Here is a 12168-nt window from a genome sequence, read left to right on the forward strand (position 1 = left end):
AATTGAGGTAGAGGAAAATTTTATGTGATTTATCTTTTCTGTTTTATGTTAATTTACACAAAGACCAGCTATTTACATTTATAAAATCAGACTTTTCCCTCAGTAACACACAAAGCGTTCACATACCAGCAAATGCGTGCATACATACACATCTTGTAGAAAAAGAAAAATGTTCTCTTTTTGGCCCAACAGAAAGTAATGAAATTTGAATAAAGTTTCTGGTTTCCTGAGTTTATAAGCACAGAAAAAGAAGTGAACAGGACAAATAAAGAATAATGGGCATTGACCTCATGAAATTTAGTATAAACAAAACTGAGTAATACTGAGATAACATTTGAAAATGTAGTGGTTGAGTATCTGTGGTATATTTTAGACTTTCTAACTTTAATTTTTTTCTAAACTTAATTTCCTCTTTTCTTGGTATCCCTTTCTTTTAAAAAGATTGTTGTGCATTTTCATTGTGCCTATGATATTTTAATTATGTGCTCAAAAGAAGGTAGAAAAGAAACAACAGACATCCCCGGTGATTCTTAGAACTGCTGATACTTTTCCAAGATTGCTTCTTTGTGAGCTTTTATTTTTGATAGTGATGCTACCTTTTTAGAGTTAGGGTTCCATTGCCAAGAACTTAGAAGAGTCTGAGATGTTTAACTCGTGCTTGCGAGCTAGCAAAAAGACTCCTGAGTTGATAGCGAAGGACAGTTTTTATTACAAATTGAAATTGCAGTAGCCAAAACGTACCTTCCACCTTACCCCTTCTTCCTCTTTGCTTTCTTTGCTTTGGTTTTTGTCTTTGTGTGTTTAGCCTAGGTTGGCCTGAAACGCTTGATCCATTTTCTTTCTTTTTTAAGGGCTGGGAATAAAGGCAAGCTCCGCCCCTCCCCCCCAAGTGTTCCTAACAAGTGTTTGTAAGGTCATTCCTATATCACGTCATTTCTTAAGTTTATGTTACTATTTGTGCCTTTTCTCACTTTTTCATTATTTCCCTCTGTTTTCTCTTCCATTGAAATCCATTCATTTCTTTCTTCATCATTGCTTTTCTTTTGCTTGCTTTTGAGTTTGCCATGGGCATCTTGAGGTCAGTTTCTATCTCATAGACAGAAACTGATTAAGATCTTTCCCCTCCTTTTGCTTTCCTTCTCCCTTACCTTTTCTCTATTTCTCTCTTCCTACTCCCTCCTTCCTGCCTCTACTTCTTTTCCTCCTCCTCTTCCCTTTCTGCTCTCTATCCTCCCTCTCCCCTCTTCTCCCTTTTTTCCCTTTTGTTGGAGAGACTGGAAGTATATCCTCAAACTGACCTTGAACTTGCAGTGCTGATCTTACTGGGATTACTGACATGGGCCATTCCTTTTCTTTTACATGTAGGCATTCAATGATAAAAATTTCCTTATAAGCACTACCTTGACTGCATCATGTGCATTTTGATGTTATACTTCTCATTTAGTTCAGAACATTTTCGAATTTCCCTTAGGATTTCTTTGATGTTCAAAGGTTATTTGGCATAAAGGTTATCTGTTGAATTGCTGTATTTGAGGTTATTTGAGATTTTTTTTTTTCTTGCCAGTCCTGGGCTTGAGCTCAGCACCTGTGCACTGTCCCTGGACTTTCTCAAGGCTAGAGCTCTACCACTTGAGTCTCAGCACCACTTCCAGCTTTTTTCTATGTATGTGGTACCGAGGAATTGAACCTGGGTCTTCGTGCATGCTAGGCAAGCACTCTACCACTAGGCCAAACTCCTGGCCCGAGATTTTTTTTTTTAACCATACCATTTCTAGTTTAATTCTGATGTAAACAGATAATACCAGTATTTCAGTTTAAGTGAATGTTTTTGTTTATATAAACTTGGAGGAAAAGTAGATGCTTGGAATAATTTGCTTTTTTTTTTGTTGGTGTTTTTTGGTCAGTCTTGGGCTTGAACTCAAGGCCTGAGCACTGTCCTTGGGCTTTCTCAAGGCTAGAGCTCTACCACTTTAGCCACAGCACTATTTCCACCTTTTTTCTATATATGTGGTACTGAAGAATTGAACCCTGGTCTTTGTGTATGAAGCAGGCACTCTTACCACTAGACCAAACTCCAGGTCCATAATTTGCTTTTGAATGGAAAAAGAAAATCTTTTTTTTTAGTAACGTTAGGCCTTCAATTCTAACTGTAGCCAGTGGAGTAATAAAAAAGGAAATTGGGAACTCAAATGCAATCATGTATTGTTAAATGCTGATATTTTCTGGAGCTTTTTTTTTTTTTGGTAGGCACTTATCACTGTGAATTGTCATATTGTGCACTTCGATAAGTCTAGATGGTATGTAGATTAATCAATTGCATGTGGCCTCTTGATACAGGTAAGAGAGGTGGTGACTTACAACTGCTGGAGGAACAGTATACTGTAAAATGATAAAACTGTAGTACTGGATAAATCAACAGTGTAGTTCTTATCATCATTTTCAAGCAGTATGTATTGTGTATACTTCTTTTTTTTTTTTTTTTTGTCTTGTTTTTTCTTCTTTTTGTTGTGGGGCTTGAACTTAGGGTCTAGGTACTGTTCCTGAGACTCTTTGTGCTCAAAAGTAGAGCTTTGCTATTGAGCCATAGCACCACTTCCGATTTTTGAGTGGTCTATTGGAGGTAAGAGTCTCAAGGGTACTTTTCTGCCTGGGGTTGGTTTTGAGCCACAGTCCTCAGATTTCACCTCCTTGTAGTTAGGATTACAGCCATGAACTGTGGACATCCAGCTTATAATTGTGTTTTATACTTTAACATATTGGCAGCACATTGGTATTGCTTATACCATCCATAAACCACAAAGTTTAAATTATTTTGAAATTTTTAGATAATGAAAAGTTTATTTATGCTTTGGGCTTTAAAATAGGATATCTAATATTTGGTGGTACTGGAATTAAAGTTGGGGCCTTGTGCTTACTTGAGTCATGTCCCCCTTTGCCATGACCCATTGTAATGCTCAGATTAAATGGAATTGGGTGGTTTTTAGACTAGGTAAAAACTCTGCAATTGAAGAGATATTTATTATTTATTTTTTTTTTATTAGGGACTCTGAATCATCAAGATTTTTTAAAAGGCTGTCTAAATACTTGGTAAGTACTTCTTTGTAACTTATGCATGTTTCATTAATTTTCATTTATGCTACACAGATATCATTTACAGTAGTAAAATAGCTACTTATATTTGTTGTAACTTTTGCCTAAAATTTTCTTTTATAAAAATTTGGATCACCAAGCCTGGTGCAGTGGCTCATGTCTGTAATTCTAGGTATTCAGGAGTCTGAGATCTGAGGATCAAGGTTCAAAGCCAACCTGGGCCCCAAAGGACCTGAGACGCAATTAACTTGTAGAAAATGGGAAATGGGGCTTGGCTCAAGGGTAGGGTGATAGCCTTGAGTTGAAGAGCTCAAGGACAACGCCTAGTCTGAGTTTAAGCTCCATGATCCACAAAAAAAAAAAAAAATCAGATCACCAATTCGGATCACCTTCTGGTCCATTCTTTACACTATGTTTTTGATATACAGCCTAAACATGAAGTGGTTAGTGTTAATTTGACAATCCTTACATGAGTGTTTGTAATAGTTGTCTATAATCATTGCTGAAGCTTCTACAGATTTTGGGAGCCTTTTCATATTAGTCTTGTTTGCTACAATGTGACAATGTAAGTTCTATTAGTCTAGTCAGACTCTGTTATTTCTTACTTAGCATACAACAAAAAAAATGAGTATAATCTGTTTTTGTACTTAAAGTTTGAAAAGTTTTGTAGACTAAACTGAAGTTTTGTAGACCCCTCGTTAAGAATGTCATAAACATGTAATTTTATTATGTAAGCTGTTACTTTTTAATGTTTGAGTAAAGGCGAGCATTTTAATACCTATTTTACTTCCGTCATAAATTACTTCAGATGTGGATGCTGTAGTAATTAAATAGATACAAAAATGTGTTTATTTATAGAAGATTTTAAAGTGATTAGACACAGTTAAAAATATTTGTGTGCCTGGAGCCAGTGGCTCACACCTATACTCCTAGCTACTCAGGAGGCTGAGATCTGAGGATTGCAGTTCAAAGCCAGCTGGGATACAAAAGTCTATGAGACTTATCCCCAAAAAACCAGAAGTGGTGCTGTGCCTCAAGTGGTACAGCGGTAGTCTTGAGCTGAAGAGCTCAGGGACAGTACCCAGGCCCAGAGTTCAAGCCCCATGACCGACCAAAAAAAAAAAAAGTTTGTAGCTTAAAATGCTGAGACATCACATAATCAGGCTGCAGTTTGTGGCTGTTTTAAATATGCTCAAAAAATTAAAGACATTTGGGTCAGGAGCATAACCTAGTGGTAGAGTGCTTGTCTAGCATGCCTGAAGCCTGTCCTGGGTTTGATTCCTTGGTACCACATACTCAGAAAAAGCTGTAAGTGGCTTTGTGGCTCAAGTGGCAGACGTCCAGACTATAGCAAAAAGTGTCCAAGGATAGTGCTCAGGCCTTGACTTCAAGCTCCAGGACTGGTAAAAAATAAAAATAAAAAGACATTTATTTGATTAGCTGAGAGATTTTCCAGGAAGTGTAAGGATATTTTATTTAAAAGTGTTGTGTTTGAAACAATATTCAGCTAAGTGATGTCTCTAAAATTCTATAGTAATTATAGCAGATGTTTATTAGTCAGAAACTACACTATATAATGAGGATAGTTTATTTTAAATTTTTGTGTTTGAAACAATACTCAGCCAAGTGATATTTCTAAAATTCTATAGTAGTTGTAGCAGATGCTTATTAGTCAGAAATTATACTACTTAGTATATGTTTAAAATAGTGCTAATACCTTTTAGAACTAATATCATAGCAAAAGATCTGTTAAGCAAAGTTATTACTACTTTAAAATTCAATAACTGATTTAAGGAGATATATTAAATAGAAAAGATCATACTGTTATTTTTCACTCAGAGTGACAACTGTCTTTGCATTGCATATGCTTGTCATGTATATTTCATTTAGTGACTTCTTTTTTGTTACTGAAATTTTGGTCACATACCCTAAACATCATGCTTTCGTGAACATTTCAGTGATACTGTAGTATATTCACATGGTGCAGCCATCACTACAGCCTTGGGATGCTTCTCACTGCATCCCTGGGCAACTTCTAATAGATTTACTGTTTGGATTTGTTTGTTCTGGATATTTTATAAATATGGCACCACATAGTATCTGCTCTTTTGTGCCTGATTTCTTCTACTTTGCATAATATTTTCAGGATGTAGCATGTATCAGTATTTAATTTTATGACAATAAAATTCATTTTGTTAATATAATCAATGTTAGATCTACTTTTTTGTTACTAGAAATATACTGTGAATATTATTTTATATTTTATAATATAGTTTATTTTATACTATTTATAATATAGTTTCATCATATAATTATATATAATTTCATTTATAATATTAATATACATATATAAATGAGGTAGAATTGTTTAAAACAATGTGGTAATTCTTTGTGTACCCTGTTAAAATGATACAGAATAGCTGTATCATAAAAGTCCCACTAGCAAAGTGTGAGGGTTCTAGTTTCTTTACATACATACTCAAGGACAGTCACTGTACTTTTACCCAAGTTGGTTTCACTTTTTTATTTCCTTGGTGGTGGTGGATAAGCATCATGCTATATGCTTATTGTCCACTAATTTGTCGTCTTTGAAGAAATAACTTTAAATTCTTTGACCAGTTTTAAAGTGATTGTCTTTTTAAATGTTGATTTGTAAGCATTCTTTATATATTCTGACCCTAGTCTAGGATTATGACAAGGTTTTAATTATCACAGGACCATAAATAAGCATTGGCATTTCCTGTGTTTGACAGGCAAAGCCCAAAGAAAGCAATTATTTTTGTATTTGTGCTTCAGTTCTTCAGCTAATTGTTTGAAACAAAACCTTATCTTTGATCCCCTGTGTTACAATGATAATACTACTTGTTTGTTACTGTTTTATTAGTACTAGTATGAATTCAATATTAGTTTTTGGGTTGGAATAGGGGGGGTTTCTAATGGTTTACTTAATCCTGAGGACATTTTGATTTTATACCTTAAGAAACATTCCCTCACCTTTATATTTTATGGCATTAACTTTTTCTTTTATTTTTAAGTACTGATCCTGGGTCTGGAAATTCTGGGCCTGGGTGCTGTTCCTGAACTTTTGTGTTCAAGGCTAGTGCTCTATGACTTGAGCCATAGCTCTACTTTTGGCTTTTTGTGGTTAGTTGGAAGTATGAGTCTCATGAACTTTCTTGCCTGGGCTGTCTTCAAACTATGGTTTTTAGATTTCAGCCTCCTGAGTAGCTAGGACTTCAGGTATGAGCCACCAGTGCCTGGTGGGTATTGACTGAAGAGTTTTGTAAATTTATTTTTATTTTTTATTTATTTTTTTTTTTAGAGAAAAACTATTTTTTTTATTGTAATTAGTAAAAGGGTTACATGATATTTGCCAGATAGAAGGTGCATTAATTCACATACATTGATACCCTTTCACATGTCTTGGTACCCGTTTCCCTCCCCCCCCACACCCCCCAATTTATTTTTATTTTATTTTTTTTGTAAAAAAGTACAGAATCCTTTCTTGGGATATGTTCTATTTAAATTTAATACTTTTATACTAGAAAAAAAATTACTTAAAGCTGGTTATTTGTCTTTACAAACTTGTTACTTCAATATAAAAAATTGTAATAATTTCTCATTTCACCTTACCAGATTTTCATTTTCATTGGATATATGTTTACAAATGAGACATGACAGTTATTTGTCTACCATTTGAAAGACGTCATCAATTGAACTACTGTGAAATATCACTGTCAGTACTTTTGCTCATCTATTGGATAAGACATCAGTGACAATTCAGAACTATTGTATATTTAGTATCATAAACTGAATAATTTCAGAATCGTAGTTTTTTTTTTTATTATCTGGGTCATGTATAGAGGGATTACAGTTACACTCGCCAGATAGTAGATGCATTCCTTCTCACACATTGATATCCCTTCCCATTTCCCTTTTATAATTACTGAAATAATTTTGTAACCAGAACTGTTAAGCCCGATTGAAGGAAAATAAAAGCAAAATTCCTAGTGAATATCAACTTGTTTTGGTTTCAGGACTATTAAAAACTCTTAAAAAATTGCCAAAGTAACTGGTGGCTCATGGCTTGTAATCTTAGCTACTCAGAAGGCCAAGATCTGAGGATTGTGGTGTAAAGCCCTAATGAGAAAGTCTGTAATGAGACTCTTATCTTCAGTTAACCAACAGATGTCTCAAAGTGGAAGAGTGGTAGCCTTGAGCAGAAAAGCTCAGTGACTGCACCCAGGCCCAGAGTTGAAGCCCTACACAGATTAAAAAACAACAACAAAAAACATATATATATATATATATATATATATCACCAAAGACCCCAAAAGGCTTTGACTTACACTGCACATCTTAATGTTTACTCTATTAGAAAAACAAAAAAGAAATTTCGAATGATTCATTAAATTCATGTAAAAGTCTAGTGTGGAGCCAAGAGTGTGGCCTAGTGGTAGAGAGATTGTCTAGCATGCAGGAAGCTCTGAGTTCAATTCCTAGGTACCATATACACAGAAAAAAAACAGAAGTGATGCTGTTCCTCAGATGGTAGAATACTGGACTTGAGAAAGTTCAAGGACAGTGCCCAGGCCCTGAGTTCTAAAAGCAAACAACAAAAAAAACGAAAACGGCGATACTGCATTTTTAAATTTCTGCCAATATATTTTAAACATGGCTTAATGGAAGATATTGAATTCTACTCTTCTGTATTCAGTCAAATAGGATATTAATATGCCATGTGATCTTTGGTATATTTGTCTGTTTATTTACTGTGTGTGTAGATATGTAGGTATATACATATATATGCATATATACTTTCATAAATACATACGTGAACTAAATAACATCTTAGTAAATGGGTTCCACGTAAGAGTCCCAGAAACACCTGGGGTTCACATTTTAGAATAACTAGATTCATCTGCCACTGAGATATTATTTGTGACAATAGTTTTAGTATGAACCAAATCTTAAAATACCATGCCAGATGATTATTCTACATTTTTATTCGAGGGAGGTTGTTGACAATAGCTTACGTTTGTTTGTGCAATAAATTTGGTCATTGTGGAAGAATGGCCCCTTGGCAGAGTTGTTTCTACATCTCACTTCATTCACTCCATTCATGCAGTGTTGTGTTGTAGGACAAGCATAATTTCTTATCTTTAAACTACCATTTAAATGACTCTCATTTTTCTTTTAAAGAGTGGAAATTAATGTGAGTAGATTGTTAAATTTTAAAGCAAGTTGTTGGCACTTAGAATTATTTGAACTTAAGGAGAAAAGCAACCTTTGAAAAGTAATTTAGTTTATTGAAGAGTAAGTGTGGTACTTTATTATTAGTGAACAAATATTAATGTTTCCTCCTTTTAAATATATCTGTAGTAGAGAAAGTATTTTCTGAACAATATTATGTTTATTTTTCTGATTTTAAAAGTTTATCTTTCAAGCCTTCAGACTCTTTCTATATACAACCTACAGATCAATAGTGTGTTAAATTAGCTGACATGGAAAAAAATGATATATAATGAAACTAGCCATTATTGCTTACATTCTGTTTTTACAGAACTAATGTAAGAGCCATGGGATACGGAGGGTACAAGCATAAGGAGGGTAAAGCATTGTAAAGCTATTTCAGAAGTATTCTGTGCTTTAGAATCTTTTCATAGTTTTTATTTAGAAACAATGTTGATGCTAAAGAGCTAGTAAAATAAGTTACTTTCATTAGAAGTTGTATGCATTTGGTGGGAGGTTTTAATTGATAGTTAAATATGTCAGACAATGTCTATAGGCTTATGTTAATTATGAATTTTATAAAACTTCAAATGATTCTGATCATATATATTTGTCAGCTATCTGTTCATGATGAGTTAGCTTTTTCATTCCAGTTTCCCTATCTTGTGTATTTGCTAGAGTTTATGGGTAGCAGTAAAACCTTTTTCCTAACGTGTCTGACACGCATCTGAAAATGTGTAGAACAGAGCCATAGCTAGACTTCAGAAGTTCATTTGGAAAGCATATAAGAAACTTAAATGGGGGGGCCAGGAGTGTGGCCTGTAGTAGAGTGCTTACCTACTATGCAGGAAGCCCTGAGTTTGTTTCCTGAATACCACGTACACAGTATAAACTGGAAGTAGTGTTGTGGTTCAAGTGGTAGAACTCTAGCCTTGAGAATGACCAAGGACAGTGCCCAGGTACTGAGTTTAAGCCCCAGGAATGACAAAGAAAAGGAAAATGTAAATTTATAGTACTTCATGTTTTCCACATAAAGTGTTCTTTCAGTGAAAAAGCTTATGTAGCAGCAGCACAGGAAAAACAGACTTCTTGACAATAGCAACTCAATTGCATCTGCAGATGAGAATTTAAAATACTGTGCAGTAGACAGTACCACCAACAGGCGAGTAAAAGGTTACTGCATTATTTTGTTTGTTTTTGTGACCCTTATCTACACAAGGTTTTTCTCTTTAATTCAGTATGAAGTGCATGCCTGCATTTAGATATTCTGGAACAATTGATTTAAGTATAACATGAATGTCAAAAGGGCAGTGCAAGGTGAAGGCAGAAGCAATACTAGCTCTTAGGCATTAAACCAGGGATGATGTTGAACATGAGGCAGATACAAATAAAGAACCTTTGAATGCCACAGGAAACAGGAAGTTTAGAAAATACTTATTTAAGACAAGGAGTGTGGTTCAGTGGTAGAGTGCTTGCTTAGCATGTTTGAAGCCCTGTGTTCAATTCCTTGGTACCACCTACACAGGAAAAGCTGGAAGTGGTACTGTGGCTCAAGTAAGTGGAAAAAGTCCAAGGACAGTGCTCAGGCTCTGAGTTCAAGGCCCAGGACTGGCAAAAAAAAACAAACAAAAAAACCTTAGAAGATATTCCATTTAGTTTCTAGATTGTCTTCTCCAAAATGGAGCTGTTAACAAGAGTTCAGAGTTGTTGTGTAAATATTCATTAGGTTAAGTTATTGAAGTATTATGATTATTTGTCTATATTTATCCTTGGAATTGTAAAATGGATTATAATTACATGACATAAATAATCTTTACTTATTACTGGGAGAGGTACAATGCTTAACTATAAAAGATACTGGAGCATGGCTATCGGTTACATTTTCAACGTGATTTATGGGGATTAAAATATTTCTAAGGAAATACAAATCACCAAGTAAAAAATTGATCAAGATTCATGATAGCTTTTTGTTTATTGCAAATATCTATATAGCCACTTGCCACTTCAGTAAAACTGTTCTAACATGAATCATACTGGGGGCTCTTATCTTGCTGTTTATTCCATTATTGTCATTGCATTGTTTTTTTGCTATGGACTTTTACTGCTGATTATTTCCTAAGTCCTTAGGTACAGTATTTAGGTAGAATTTTGTACTTTATATATGACCCTCCTGCCCTCTTCCACCAAATGTCAAAGTTTTGCATTAGCTACTATCTTAAGTTTGGTTTGTTTAAAAAACAAACATGCATATGCTTCTTTTTCCTACTCAAGTTTAGATTATATAATCAGTTTGAAAGCAGTTGTATAAATTATAGTATAGAAGTAAAATCAGTTGATTATTCTTACTGTGAGTGTGACAGGCTTCTTGAATTGTAGTCTTAATAGGTCAGCAGTTCTGATTGCTAAGTTAAAAGAATCCATGCAGTAATTTGCTCCCTGTTGTTTCTCAGAGCATTGCTGCAGCAGTTCTTTTCCAGATATTGAGCGGTTCTTGAACAGTGTGTAGAAGTAGCAAGGGGTGGAGCTCATTTCTGTTGGTTGTTGAAATAATGTGCATTTACAGAGGGAACAGGTTGGATAGGCTGAGCTGAGGAGTAGGCAAACAGATCTAAACTGATGGGAAACAGTGGTTAGTATAATTTTGGCATGTCTTGACTTTGTTCCTTTGGGCTTTAATATAAAAGTTTGAAATATTAAAGCACCTTACCTTCTTTCTCAAGAGTAGCCTGGAGAATTCTATTTTTAATATCCAGATTTTTTTTTGACGATGAGTTTGTGGATATCTTCTGTAGGGAAGCTGTTGTTTTACTCCTTTTCAGCAGTTTCTTTCAGCCAGGGAGCTGCAGAATGAAGCAGTTAGCCAATTTTAAGTATATATGGGACATCACCACTTCTTTTTTTTAAGTCAGAATCTCATCTAATGAGCAAGTCAATGTGTGGTTGTGGCTGTAGCTTTATTTCTTCTTTAATGAAGAGGTTGAGCCGTTATACCTGCTGCTCCGATCTGTTCTCTTGTAGCCATACATCAGACCAGTTGCTGAGATTATCCATCGAATGTCCCAGACAACCAAAGGTAACTAGAGATTTATTTCAAATAAAAATGTACAATTGAAATGGCTGCATTATAAAGGACCAAATGATTAAAAATAAAAAGACCAATTAAAGATATTCTTAGCAGTTTTCTTGACCTTGCAGTAGCTATCCAATATCATTTTGTCATCATCAGATTGTGTAGCAGTGGAAATGCACTGCAGTAATTGATTTTGTAATAGGATCAGGTGATTTAGTAGCTGCACTGACAGCCACTTGCTTGCTTGCGCTGAGTGGTGGAGCACTCTAATGGATGTTGTGATTGCAGGCTGGAGTTGATGTGAGACTGCCGGCCACTTAAAGCAGCAGTGGCATTTATTTTTAAAATCAGAATAGTTTCCTGTTTTCTTGTAAGTTTTGAGTACCCCCAGTAATTTCATATTTGCCTCTATGAAATTTAAGAAATAATCTATTTCACTATCAATTCTTTGCAAGTTAATCAGTTTGATTAGCTTTGAATTTAATGATATAATCTGTTTAATTGCAATTTGGAGTCTGCATCAGTAAATTCTTAGTAGTGAACCAAGAATACATACCATAATACCAGTTTTTATTAATCTTTGTTACCGGAACTAAGTAAAATATTCCTAGCATTGTTAATTTTGCCAGTTTCATACTCTATAATTACAATATTCAAATTATGGGAACTTCTAGATATATAGTGCATTGTAGGAGAAAATTATTATGTATCCTTTTTTGATCTCTTGACTTCTTAATAGTTTCATGGATACAACACTCAATTGGAGTTGTATTATT

General features: G+C 34.6%; 1 protein-coding gene across 3 annotated transcripts in view; it reads left to right on the plus strand.

Moving 5' to 3' along the window:
* The window catches only part of Fbxw7 (F-box and WD repeat domain containing 7), a 101965-nt gene that overhangs the window by 18848 nt on the left and 70949 nt on the right, over positions 1-12168 (plus strand). Inside the window, exon 1 of one of the 3 annotated variants that reach the window (XM_090356855.1) lies at positions 3028-3087. The exons of 1 other annotated variant lie outside the window; for it this stretch is intronic. The gene's annotated coding sequence lies outside the window, so the exon portion shown is untranslated. Of the gene's footprint in view, positions 1-3027; positions 3088-11371; positions 11396-12168 lie in introns of those variants that run through there. One more of the 3 variants, XM_090356857.1, reaches the window with a different exon arrangement.

Source organism: Megascapheus bottae, chromosome 23, assembly GCF_031878675.1.
Source record: "Megascapheus bottae isolate mThoBot1 chromosome 23, mThoBot2.hap1, whole genome shotgun sequence".
Taxonomy (NCBI): domain Eukaryota; kingdom Metazoa; phylum Chordata; class Mammalia; order Rodentia; family Geomyidae; genus Megascapheus; species Megascapheus bottae.